Source organism: Thamnophis elegans, chromosome 14, assembly GCF_009769535.1.
Source record: "Thamnophis elegans isolate rThaEle1 chromosome 14, rThaEle1.pri, whole genome shotgun sequence".
Classification (NCBI taxonomy): Eukaryota; Metazoa; Chordata; class Lepidosauria; order Squamata; family Colubridae; genus Thamnophis; species Thamnophis elegans.
In genome coordinates, this window is record NC_045554.1 from 12217642 (window position 1) to 12232061 (window position 14420).

Here is a 14420-nt window from a genome sequence, read left to right on the forward strand (position 1 = left end):
AGGGTAGGACAAGAAGCAATGGGTGGAAACTAATCAAGGAGAGAAGCAACTTAGAATTAAGGAAAAAATTTCCTGCCAGTTAAAACAATTGATCAATGGAACAACTCGCCTCCAGAAGTTGTGAATGCTCCAACACTGGAGGTTTTTAAGAAGATGTTGGATAACCATTTGTCTGAAGTGGTGTAGGGTTTTCTGCCTAAGCAAGGGGTTGGACTAGAAGACCTCCAAGGTCCCTTCCAACTCTGTTAAATTAAAAAAATAAGAATAAGAATGGACTAGAAATAGAAATAGAAATGGGAATGAATAGAATAGAACAGTATAGGGAGAGAGAATAGAATAGGGAGAGGGAATAGAATAGAAAAAAAGAATAGAAAAGAATAGAATAGATTGGAATAGAATAGATTGGAATAGAATAGAATAGAAGAATGGGATTAGACAAACAAGGAATTTGTCTCCAGTGCACAAGGTCTGTGTACATACAAAAACAACAAAGTAATAATAATCAGAACAACGATACCAATAAGAGAAGGTAGTAGAAAAGTTAAGAAGGAAAATAGCAATACAGCCACACTTCATGAATAAATATACTTACACATAACAATAGCAATAGCAGTTAGACTTATACACTGCTTCATAGGACTTTCAGCCCTCTCTAAGCCGTTTACAGAGTCAGCATATCGCCCCCACAGTCTGGGTCCTCATTTCACCCACCTTGGAAGGATGGAAGGCTGAGTCAACCTTGAGCCGGTGAGATTAGAACCGCTGAACTGCAGATAACAGTCAGCTGAAGTGGCCTGCAGTACTGCACCCTAACCACTGCGCTACCTCAGCTCTTTATGATGAACCGGGGTTGTCAGTGAGGCCAGGATGATACCGATGTGCAGTTTTGTTACAACTTGGATTGTCACATTGAGGTGTTTTTTTTTTCAATGAACATATCCAACCATCTGTATCCCTTTGGACTAGAACTGTGGAGATCCAAATTCTGGTCCTTCGCTTCTCAACCTTGAAAATGTGTGGACTTCAACTCCTAGAATCCCCCTCGGCAGCATGTAGAAAGGATGAGGACATGATAACCAGGCCTTCCAATTGAGAAGCCAAAAAGCACCGGGGATGAAAAAAAGTTATTGGGGGGAAAAACACCTTGTGAGATTTGGCAGTTTCTGGGAAACCACTCAGAGGCGAAACTGGGGGCAATTCCGGGTGATTATTTCCATTGCTGCCTAAGTCAAGTCAACCAAGCATCATCGCCGCTGAGGGGTGAACTACTGAGTGCAGGTGCCTGTCAAATGTTTCACTGCCTTGTGCAATGCAAGCTGACTTTTCTAGATCCTTCCGCAGCCTCGGATCTGGCAGGCGCTCCGCTTGGCTCTGCGTCAAATTGGGCCCAACCTTCCCACTTGCACTGCAGGCCAAAGGGACACAGACTGGGAGAAAGAGGAGTAGGTAGAAGGTAATGAAAACTCGCAGGGTTTTAAGACAGATGTGGATTATTTTGGGCCAATAATCCACATTTAAAAAAAAACAATTATTCATTCCAACGGGGCGGAGATGCATCTCCAACCTCTGACATGTGCCATATGCCCATCAACGTGGCACAATTGTATCATTCTCGCAGGATTACATTTTTTTTACTACCGAAGAAAGACATTTTAGAAATGTCAGCCGTTTCTTTCTTTCCATTCTTCAGGAAAGGCTAAAATCATGACAGTGCCATCTGTTAGCAGATCTTGAGTTCCTCCTTAGGTTGTAAAATAAACCCCATTGTGACTGGGGGGGGGGGACAAAAAAGAAAAGAGGGAGGAAGAGTTGGAGGTAAAGAGGAAGAAGAAGAGGAGATGGGCAGACGAGGAAGAAGGCAGGAGGGGGAGATGGAGGGAGGAAGAGGAAGTAGAATAAGAGGAGGGTAGGGAAAGGGGAGGACAGGGGGAGTTGGAGGAAGAGGAAGAAGAGGAAGAAGAAGAGGAGGGAAGGAGGGGGACATGGAGATAGAGGAAGGAAGAGGAAGTAGAAGAAAAGAAGGAGGAAGAGAACAGGGGAGGGGGAGGACAGGAGGAGGGGGAGATGGAGATAGAGGGAGGAAGAGGAAGAAGAAGAAGAGGAGGAAGAGAATGGGAGGGGGAGGACAGGAGGAGGGGGAGTTGGAGGAAGAGGAAGAAGAGGAAGAAGAGGAGGGCAGGAGGGGGAGATGGAGATGGAGGGAGGGAGAGGAAGTAGAAGAAGAGGAGGAGGAAGAGAACAGGGAACAGGAGGATGGGGAGGGGGAGTTGGAGGTAGAGGAGAAAAGAGGAGGTGGGTGGTGGAGGAGGACAGGAGGGGAAGATGGAAGGAGGGAGAGGAGGAGGAGAACAGGAAGAGGGGGAGAAGGAATTGGAGATAGAGAAGTAAGAGGAAAAAGAAGAGGAGGAGGACAGGGGGAGAGGAGGAGAGGGAGAGGAAGAGGGGGGACAGGAGGATGGGAGAAGGAGTTGGAGGCAGAGGAGGAAGAGGAAGTAGAGGAGGGGGAGGAGGAAGTGGGAGGAGGGAGAGGACGGGGGAGGACAGGAGGAGGGAGAAGAGGAATGTTCCTCATAAATCTACTTTCAATGGGCTCACTTTATGAGAGAAAACATCTGCCTATAGAAGAGTGAGTAATGCTAACATTAATGGACTTGAATACTTTCAGTTAGCGCACTTTAAGTACTAAATTTGTATTTCATAAAATTAGCACTTTCCTGGGTATTAAGCACCCCAAAGTCACCCGTCTGGAAAATATGAATCTTTCAGGATGGCACCAACACTTCTGGCCTTTGGCTGCTTCTGCAATATTTTTTTGAAGTGCACAGCACTCGCCATGCCAGAAGTGACTGAAATATCTCGAAAAAGCCCGGGCACAAACATGCACCAGTTCAATAAGCCCCTGGATTGGTTGCGGTGGTTGTTTTTGGCTGCCTTTTTTGTTTGGTCTCTATTTTCTTTTTGTTTTTTTACATTTCAGCAGGGGTGTGTGTGTGTGTGTGTGTTAAGATGCCAGGGAACCACAAGGAAGTTCTAGATCAATGTGGATTTAAGATTCCTAGCTGTTGTGACCCACCAGTGGAGCTGGCAGCAAATTTGGACAGTGGAGGAGAATTTGGGGAGGAACATGGATTCTGGGGAAGGCTCTGATGAGGGCTCTGTGTCGGAGGCAGAGTGGGGGGCCAGAGCTGTATGCCAGTTATCAGCTGCCGTCAGATATCAGTGAGGCAATCAAACAGCTGGAGCCCGTTCCCAGTGTGCACATGCGCAGAGCTGCCAGTCGAAGGGAACGGCTAAGGAACAAGGGTCAATTTGGGAGTAAGGCCACAGGTGGACGGTGAATGTCCCCTCCCAGAGGAAATAAAAGAGGAGCAACAGGGGAGTGGAGTTTGCAGGAAACAGTTAGTTCGTCCTGCAATCTTGTCAAGTATTACGGCGTCTGAAAGATATCGGCACTCTCCAAGCCTGATAAAGGTCGGTAATTGTGAACTGTCTTGAAAGACTGTGGGAGAGGAAAGACTTTGCTGGAGAGGAATCTGTAAATTAAATTAAAAGGGGCTTATCGGGATGAGGACTCGGCTTCATGCTGCGGGGAAGTCTAGGTCAGAACACTAGCAATGCATATGTTTCTAAAGCTTTTTGTCCCTTGTAATGATAATGCTACAGTTGAAAAATGGTTAAATTGCAAGCGTCAGAGAGTAGTAAACCTAAAATAACGCTTCCCTTGAGTCAGGTTCAACTCCAGGTAACCGCCTCCATACATATCCATTTAATTTTCTTAATAACAATAGGGAAATTTCTTCCCAGCCCAGTTTACAGCCTAGGACTCTCCTGGTGGTCTCCCATAAATATTAATCCAGTCTAATCCTTAGCTGCTTTCCGTATCAGCTAAGGTCAGCTAAGCATTGCTGTCTGCTGGGAGACAGTAAGAAAAGCAGAATAAATTATGCTAAAGAAAGAAGATCGCAAACGATGGGGAAGTGGGTGAGCCAGCTGGACTGTGTTTGATGGGCATGATGGTACCAAGGGTGAAAAAAATGCAATTCTTGGCTCAGAATCTGCCAGAATTGAAACCTTGTCTCTGCTTCCTTAAGCTTCTTATGAATATGAACAGCTATACAGAATGTGCCTGGAAATAATCAGCACCCCGCAATTTGGAGGAATAGATCCTTCTACCTCTGTGAATTGGCTCTTGTGGGTCAAAGTATTTTGTTCCAGAGTGGGGGCTCTCTGTAGATCCAGAGAGCACCAAGCAGGGATGAAATCCAGCAGGTTCTGACAGGTTCTGGAGAACCGGTAGGGGAAATTTTGAGTAGTTCAGAGAACCGGTAGGGGAAATTTTGAGTAGTCCAGAGAACCGGTAGGGGAAATTTTGAGTAGTCCAGAGAACCGGTAGGGGAAAATTTGAGTAGTCCAGAGAACCGGTAGGGGAAATTTTGAGTAGTCCAGAGAACCGGTAGGGGAAATTTTGAGTAGTCCAGAGAACCGGTAGGGGAAATTTTGAGTAGTCCAGAGAACCGGTAGGGGAAATTTTGAGTAGTCCAGAGAACCGGTAGGGGAAATTTTGAGTAGTCCAGAGAACCGGTAGGGGAAATTTTGAGTAGTCCAGAGAACCGGTAGGGGAAATTTTGAGTAGTCCAGAGAACCGGTAGGGGAAATTTTGAGTAGTCCAGAGAACCGGTAGGGAAAATTTTGAGTAGTCCAGAGAACCGGTAGGGGAAATTTTGAGTAGTCCAAAGAACCGGTAGGGGAAATTTTGAGTAGTCCAGAGAACCGGTAGGGGAAATTTTGAGTAGTTCAGAGAACTGGTAGGGGAAATTTTGAGTAGTCCAGAGAACCGGTAGGGGAAATTTTGAGTAGTCCAGAGAACCAGTAGGGGAAATTTTGAGTAGTTCAGAGAACCAGTAGGGGAAATTTTGAGTAGTCCAGAGAACTGGTAGGGGAAATTTTGAGTAGTTCAGAGAACCGGTAGGGGAAATTTTGAGTAGTCCAGAGAACTGGTAGGGGAAATTTTGAGTAGTCCAGAGAACCGGTAGGGGAAATTTTGAGTAGTTCAGAGAACCAGTAGGGGAAATTTTGAGTAGTCCAGAGAACAGGTAGGGGAATTTTTGAGTAGTTCAGAGAACTGGCAAATGCCACCTCTGGCTAGCCCCAGAGTGGGGAGGGAATGAAGATTTTCCAGTATTCTTCCCCTGCCACACCCACCAAGCCACGCCCATCATGCCATGCCATACCACGCCCACAGAACTGGAAGCAAAAAAAATTGAATTTCACCACTGGCACCAAGGATCCCTCCAATATCTCTTGGCAGCACACGCCAGAAAAGATAACAGCTCCTTCATTTCTCTCTTCCCAGCTTAAATGAATCCTGGCTGAGGAAAATAATAATAATAATAGTCTTTTGCTTCATCGGGATGTTAGGGGGGAGAGAGATCACAGGGCAGGAGGTCAGGCACAGTGGGTGTAGCAGGAGAAGAGCGGAAGCCTTCCGCGGCTGATGAGCGATTGCTAGATCCCACTTATAATAGGGAAGGGAGCCCCGTGCAGCTGAGCCCAGCGTGAGCGTCTTCCAGTCCCTTTTCTCTCATTATAAAAACGTTAATGGTCTTGTAGAAATATGAAATAAATTAGTCTCCCATAAACTTTGGGTTCTTTAGGGGTTTGGGCGAAATGCTTGACTAGACTGATTAAACGCACAGTTTGAGAAGCCAGTTTTGGTGGGAATGAAACATGGATATACCCCCTTGCCCATACAGCTCTCCTGCATGTCCAACTGTGGGATGGCCTAGTCCGTTTCTCCATTTAGCTTCTAAGGCAGTGTTTCTCAACCTTGGCGACTTTCAGTCCTGTGGACTTCAACTCCCAGAATCCCCCAGCCAGCTGGGGGAATTCTGGGAGTTGAAGTCCACAGGACTGAAAGTCGCCAAGGTTGAGAAACACTGTTCTAAGGTGAAAGGAATATGGCTGGGCTCAGTGGTGGGTTTCAAAATTTTTTCGAACCTACTCTGTGGGTGTGGCCTCCTTTGTGGGAGTGGCTTGCCGGCCATGTGACCTGGTGGGAGTGGCTTGCCGGCCATGTGTTCTCTCTCTCTCTCTCTCTCTCTCTCTCTCTCTCTCTTTCCTTCCTTCCTTTTGTCTCTGTCCCTTTTTCCTTTTTTTCTTTCATCTCTCTCTCACTTTTTCTTCCTTTTTCTTTATTTCTTTCTTCCTTTCTTTCTCTTTCTCCCTCTGTGTGAGTCTCTGTGTGTGTGAGTGTGTGTGTGTGTGTGTGTGTGTGTGTGTGTGTGTGTGTGTGTGTGTGCCAGTGGTGGGTTTCAAAAAATTTTGGAACCTCTTCTGTAGGTGTGGCCTGCTTTCCAGGTCCACTGGTGGAACCTCTTCTAACCGGTTCGGTAGATTTGACGAACCGGTTCTACCGAACTGGTGCGAACTGGTAGGAACCCACCTCTGGCTGGGCTATCATACAGTATCTAAGTATGTCTATTTTACTGCAGTAAAATAATATCCATTTCAGGGAGCAATGCCAATCCAGGTCTGCGATTTACACATCTTGATTCAGAAATTGGTTCTGATGGTTTTAATGGAAGTGATCCCTCCCTCCAAGTAAGGGGACTCAGGTGGCAGCGTCTGTATTTATTATGCTGGATTGCAAAAGTCTTATGGAATTCACAGTGTTATGATGGCTTACTTACAGCTTGCTCCTGGAGTTGCGGGTGCTCCATCGCTGGAGGTCTTCAAAAAAAGAGTGGGCCGCCATTTGTTCAGCCTGGAATAAGGTCTCCTGCCTTGAGCAGCGGGGTTGGACTAGAAGACCTCTGAGGTCCCTTCCAGCTCAAGGAGTCTATACATTTTTTTGTTGTTGTTAGTTGCAAAGTCGTGTCCAACCCATTGAGATCCCATGGGTGACGTTCCTCCAGGCCTTCCTGTCCTCTACCATCCTCAAGAGTCCATTCAAGCTCACGCCAACTGCTTCGGTGACTCCATCCAGCCACCTACTTCTCTGCCGTCCCCTTCTTCTTTTGCCCTCCATCGTTCCCAGCATGAGGCTCTTCTCCAGTGAGTCCTCCCTTCTCATTAGGTGGCCAAAGTATTTGAGTTTCATCTTCAGGATCTGGACTTCCAAAGAGCAGTCAGGGTTGATCTCCTCTAGGACTGACCGGTTGGATGGCCTTGCAGTCCAAGGGACTCAATGCAGGAGTCTTCTCCAGCACCAGAGTTCAAAGGCCTCCATTCTTTGGCACTCAGCCTTCCTTATGGTCCAACCTTTACAGCATCCATTGGGAAAACGAAAGTCTTGATTATACACACTTTTGTTGGCAGTGATGCCTGTTTTTTAGTATGCTGTGTAGATTTGCCATAGCTTTCCTCCCCAGGAGCAAGCGTCTTTTAATTTCTTGTCCCCATCTGTGATGATCTTGGAGCCCAGTAAAATAAAATCTGTCCCTACCTCCATTTCTTCCCCATCTATTTGCCAGGAATTGAGAGGGCTGGATACCATGATCTTAAGTTTTCTTAATGTTGAGTTCCAGGCCAACTTTTGCACTCCTCTCCTTCACTCGCATCAAGAGGCTCTTTAGTTCCTCTTCACTTTCTGCCATGAGAGTGGGTATCATCTGCCTCTCGGAGGCTGTTGATATTTCTCCCGGAAATCTTAATTCCAACTTTTGATTCGTTTAGCCCCGCCTTTCTCATGATGTGCTCTGCATTTAAGTCAAATAGGCAAGGCGACAGTATACAGCCTTCCCGGACTCCTTTCCCAATTTTGAACCAATCAGTGGTTCCGTGTCCAGCTCTCACTGTTAATTCTTGACCCGCATACAGGTTTCTCAAAAGACAAATAAGATGGTGTGGTACTCCCATCTCTTTTAGAACTTGCCACAATTTGTTGTGATCCACACAATCAAAGGCTTTAGCATAGTCAATGAAGCAGAAGTAGATGCTTTTCTGGAACTCCCTCGCTTTCTCCATTATCATTTATAAGGTCTGCAATATTCCTTTTGTTAATAGGATTCTGGAGCCATCTGCTGGCTCTTTGAGGAATTGCTGGCTAGCAAATTGCTACAAGACAGGGAAAAATTGACTTTCCAATAGGTAGTCGGAGAAAAACACCACCTTTTTGAAGATCACCCATTACAGGTAGTCCTTGACTTACAATGGTTCACTGAGCGACCAGTCAAAGTTACAAAAAAAGTTTTAAAACTGAAAAAAGTGACTTATGACCGTTCTTCACACTTAAAGACCACTGCAGCATTCCTGTGGTCACATGATCAAAGCTCAAGGGCTTGGCAACTGACTCCTATTTATGACGGTGGCAATATCCCGAGGTCATGTGGTCCCATTTTGTGACCTTTTGATGAGGAATCAATGAGGAAACCAGATTCAATTAACAACTGTGGCAAGAAAGGTCGTAAAATCGGGGCACGATTCGCTTAACAAATGCCTGACTCAGCAACAGAGATGTTGGGCTCAATTGAGGTCATAAATTGAGGATGACCTGTTCCTCGAGGAGCTTCGCCATAACGGGCTAAGTCTGAGGAAATGCCCTAACAGAAAAACAAAGGAGCAAACCCTTCATCAAGATTAAAAGTAGCCAGGTTTAGGGTACTGTGTGAATGCAGGGGATCAGAGTTTGGTCTGATTAATGTTGTGAAAATCCAGGTAGGTTGGTTACCTGTTGTGGCCCAGCAGGTGCTGTTGGAGCTGCCACCAGACTCCGACAGCGAGTGGCCCTCTGAGTCGGCTCTGGAGGAGGTGGAGGACCCTGGACAGGGTTCCGACTCTGAGCAGGGCGCAGAGAGGCTGGTTGGCCACCAGGTGGCACCTGAGCCTTGGACCAGTGGGGAGGAGACAAGGGAGAGTGAGCCGGAGGCCAGTAGGGAGTTGTTCCTGGATGCACGCCATTGAAGAGCTACTAGGCGTCAGGAACAATTACGCAATTATAGGAGGTGATTGCACTCATTGACTAAAAGTTGGAGAACTTTTGTAACTAGCTTGGCAGGCTGGATTGCTGCCAAGGCTTGTCTGAGTTGCTGCCAAGGTCCTTATCTGTTATGCTTGGCTTTCAGCCACCGAGGTTTTGGTTTCTTGCTAATAAAGTACATTCCAGTTAAGCTTGTCTCGGCATTCGTTACTGGATGGAGGAGGGGGTCAGAACACCTGGCGTGCACCACAATCACTGAGCGACTGCAGTGATTCACTCAACAACTATGGCAAAAAAAAATAGTCGTAAAATCAGGCATGACTAACTTAACTTGCTTAGCAACAGGAATTCTGATCTGAACGATGGTCATAAGTTGTGGGCTATTTGTTGACTGAATTGAACCACTGGTGTACGCTTCACATCTTGACACCCACAAAGAATCTAACTTACTAGGCAAACATCCCTTCTGTGTTTAGGATACGCTTTAGGAATTTGATGATCGGATGTTCTTTGGGCAACGTTTCTGTATTGATTTTTGCTAAATTATGTATATTGTGTAATGATGATGCTGAACACTGCTTAAAGTGTCCTCATTGTATCAACATAAAATCCCCCCCCATAAAATAAATGCATAATAAATGAATATTGGTAACCGTTCTGACCCCCTCCTCCATTCAGTAACGAATGCCAAGACAAGCTTAATTGGAATGTACTTTAATAGCAAGACACCAAGACCTCGGTGGCTGAAAGCCAAGCAGAACAAACAGATAAGGACCTTGGCAGCAACTCAGACAAACTCAGGCAGCAATAAACACAGATAAGGCTTGGCAGCAATCCAGCCTGCCAAGCTCACAGTAATGTCCTCCGACATTCAATCCTGCGTTGACTTCTGCAAATGGGCGTGTGCACAAGTAGCTTTTTATAGTCTGGAGAGGAGCCTAATGACCACCAGCTGAGTGCAATTACCTCCTGTACTTGCGCAACTGTTCCTGATGCCTATTAGCTCTTCGGTGGCGGGCATCCAGGAACAACTCACTGCTGGCTTCTGGATCACTCTCCCTTGTCTTCTCCCCACTGGTCCAAGCCTCAGGTGCCTCCTGGTGGCCAACCAGCCTCTCTGCACTTTGCTCAGAGTTGGAACCCTGTCCAGGGTCCTCCACATCCTCCAGAGCCAGCTCAGAGGGCCCCTCTCTGTCGGAGTCTGGTGGCAGCTCCAACGGCTCCTGCTGGGCCACAACACCAGGGAGGCAGCTTTTAATAGTTATTTCTATTCTCTTCATGGCTACAGTGCAAAGGATGAAATATATCATCTTTAACTACTAAATGTAACTTGCTTCCCAGTGAAATGGTTAAGGTTTTGCTCTGGCCTGCAGGAAAAACTGGAAGGAGAGAAGCATTCAACTTCCTTCCTCCAGGGTGACTTACTCCTGAGTAAGTGCTCCCAAGGCCATATCCTCTGGGCTGATTTATTCACCTCTGTCTGCCTGTTGTGAGACTTGTTTAACAATCACTTTGCTCAGTGATTGTTAAGCAACTTGAAGTCCACACATCTGAAAATGGCTAAGGTTGAAAAATATTGGGATAAACTAAGGAAAGGACATTATTTTGAGGTTACCCCTTTAATTTTAGATAAAAACTATTAATATAATTAGTGTGCAGGTAGTCCTCAACACAGGGCCACAACTGAGCCCAACATTTATGTGGCTAAGTGAGACATTTGTTCAGTGAGCTCTGTCCCATTCTGCAACTTTTCTCGCCACGTCGGTTAAGTGAATCACTGCAGTTCTTAAATGAGCAACACGGCTGTTAAGTGAATTTGGCTTTCCTGTGGACTCTGCTTGTGAGAAGGTCGCAGAAGGGGATCCCGTGACCACTGGGACTCTGCAACCGTCATGAGTCAGAGGTCAACCATCCAAATGTAAATCATGTGACTGTGGGGATGCTGCAATGGTCGTTAAGTGTGAAAAATGGTCATTCGCCACTTCTTTCAGTGCCGTTTGACTTTGAACAGTCACTAAATGAACTGCTATAAATCAAGGACTACCTGTGTTGTACAAGATGGATGGATGGATGGATGGATGGAACATTGGAAAGACAAAATTACAATTACTCAGTGGATTGACGAGTTGATGTCACCTGTAATCAGTGGTGGGTTTCAAAAAAATTTCGAACCTACTCTGTGGGTGTGGCCTCCTTTGTGGGAGTGGCTTGCCGGCCATGTGTTTTCTTTCTCTCTCTCTCCCTCTCTCTCTTTCCTTCCTTTTGTCTCTGTCCCTTTTCCCTTTTTTCTTTCATCTCTCTCTCACTTTTTTTTTCTTTTTTATTTCTTTCTCTTTCTCTCTCTGCGTGAGTCTGTGTGTGTGTGTGTTGTGTGTGTGTTTGTGCGTGTGTGTGTCAGTGGTGGGTTTCAAAAAAATTTGGAACCTCTTCTGTAGGTGTGGCCTGCTTTCCGGGTCCCCTGGTGGAATCTTGTCTAACCGGTTTGGTAGATTTGACGAACCGGTTCTACCGAATAGGTGCGAACTGGTAGGAACCCACCTCGGCCTGTAATTTAGGATTGAGTGGCCTACAAATGTAGATTATCATGAAATATGCTCATTGATTACTGATGTTGTATTTTTAATATACATGCATACATATTGAAGAAGCTTTGGATATGTAACTGTTGTTGTTTTGCTACAATTCTTTCTTTCCTTTCTCTCTTTCCTTCTTTTTTCCTGCCTTCCTTTTTTCCATCCAGCCTTCCATCCAAAGCATTTTAAATTAAGACATGAACTTGGCAATTCCTGTCATTTTTCCTCTTCTCTCAACATTCTATCAGATAAGAATGCTTATAAAATACAAAACATATGCAGTGTTTCAGATTTAAGAAAACTTGGCATGGATGAAGCTTTGGGTCAACTTGTTATTATAATCTCTCTCTCTCTTTCTAAAAAAAAAAAAGACAAAATAAGATATATTAAGCCAATGCCCATTTTGACCACTGCATAGGAATTGATCCACTGCTCTTACATGAGATGGGTGGCACATAAATGGAAGGGAGGGAGGGAGGAAGAAAGGAAGGATGGGAAGGAGGGAAGGACTGGAGGAGGAGTGGGGGGAAGGAAATAGAAAAGGAAGCGAGGGAGGGAGGAAGAAAAGGGAGGGAGGGAGGGAGGTAAGAAGGAAAGGTGGGAGGAAATAGGGAGGGAGGAAATAGAAATGGAAGGGAGGGAAGGAGGAAAAAAGGAAGATAAAGAAAAGCTGATGAAGGAAGGAAGACTAGGAAGAAAGGGAGGGAGAGGGTGGGAAGAAGGAAGGAAGGAAGGAAGGAAGGAAGGAAGGAAGGAAGGAAGGAAGGAAGGCAGGCAGGCAGGCAGGCAGGCAGGCAGGCAGGCAGGCAGGCTAGTAATTTAGCACACTAACAGGCGGGGAAGGAATGTCTATTAAAGCATAACATTTATGAAATCCAAATGTGGGTTTTACAAATACATTTCTGTATTTCATGTATTCTGCGCATTTTATACGAGCACAGAATGGAATGGCAACTCACACGCAAGGACCTTATGCGTTTTCCGCAGATGCAAAACGGCAGGTGCGAATTTGCACACGCGTAAGAAGCATAAAGCATTCCGATTTCGTCCATGCATCTGTAATCTGCTAAACCAAGGTTCATTAAACCGACGATTTATAGCGCATTCTAAGCATCGGGGTAATTACTGTTCCACTCAGTTATTGAGATGCATTTTGGGTGGCCTGAAAAATCGTCATGCTCGAAGTAGAGAAGGCACTAGTGTTTGTCACCATTAAAAAATGCTGCTTGTGCCACGGGAGCCAAGGGCATGAAAAATTCAAGTACAAAGACTACGTCTGGCCCATGGTGGAACCTGCCTGTGGCATCTCTGCATGATTTATCGCAGGTGGCGCTTTCTCAGTTGAGAATCCCACGGCCTGGTGTTAAATTGGTCCATCCAAACTGGTTCCTGGATCTTTCTGGATGGGAAGAAACATGAGGATATAAGCTTGACTCTGCTGCCTTCCTTTATGTGGGAGCCCTAGTGGCAGCACAGTGGTTAAACTGCAGTAAAGGGAAAGGTTCCCCTCGCACATATGTGCTAGTCAGTCCCGACTCTAGGGGGCAGTGCTCATCTCTGTTTCAGAGCCAGCATTGTCCGAAGACGTCTCCCTGGTCGTATGGCTGCATGACTAAACGCCGAAGGCGCACGGAGCGCTGTTACTTTCCCACCAAAGGTGGTTCCTATTTTTCTACTTGCATTTTTTACGTGCTTTCAAACTGCTAGGTTGGCAGAAGCTGGGACGAGTAACAGGAGCTCACTCCGTTATGCGGCGCTAGGGATTCGAACCCCCAAACTGCCAACTGCCAACCTTTCTGATTGACAAGCTCAGCATCTTAGCCACTGAGCCACCACGTCCCACGTCCCACAACCCAATAATCAGGTTATCTCTGCCCACAGTCTGGAGTTCGATCCTGATGGGGTTCTATTCCTCCCTCCCTCCCTCCCTCCTGCAGTGGTTAGAATGCAGCATTGTAGGCTGACTCTGCCCACATCCAGGAGTTTGATCCTGACCAGGCTCCAGGTTGACTCAGCCTTCCATCCTTCTGAGGTCGGTAAAAAGAGGACCCAGATTGTTGGGGGCCAAGAGGCTGATTCTGTAAACCACTTAGAGAGGGATGTAAAGCACTATAAAGCGGTATATAAGTCTAAGTGCTATTGCTGTTACTAACCTATCAACCACAGGGACTGACTGTGGCAAGAAAGGTCATAAGATGGGGCAAAATGCACATAACAAACGTCTCGCTTAAACACAGAATCTTTGGGCTCAACTGCGGTCGTAAGTCGAGGACTACCGGCATATTAGTCTAAGTTCTATTGCTACACTCATGGTCCTGCCTTTGGATTTGGCTCATTATTTTTTTCCTGATCTCCTTCAGTGTTTTCCCGCAGCTTTCAGCTCAGGTTAAATTATCCGCTGGTGGCTGAGTCGATGAGTTTAAAGATGTAGCCAGAGGCGGCCAAACGCTCAGAGAGCAGATCAAACAGGTGAAAGTTGGAAGATGCCCAACGGGCACAGACTTGGCCAAAGTTGACCTGATGGCTGGAGGCGAAGTCAACCCTGGATTAGAACTGATCAAAAGCAGTAGTGGTGGCTTCCAGCTGGTACGCCCCGGTACGGGTGTACCGGTAGTAGCCAGGAGCAGCTGACAGCGTACCGGTATGGTGGCTCATTTGGGCCCACTCGCCTGCATTCTATACCAGTTTTTAAAGCAACCTGCAAATTACGCAGAGCGTGCAGCGCCTGTGCAAGCTCCAAAAAGCAGCTGGATGTCGCAGGGACAGTGGAATGTGCATGTGTGTGCACTGCATGTGCATGAAAGGACATGCGGCCCTGTGAGTACTGTACCAGTAGCAACAGAGGAACCCACCATTGAAAAGAACCCATTTGAAAATTAACTGTGCCCACATACACACACATTTATCCTCTTGCTTGTTTCATTTCCAAC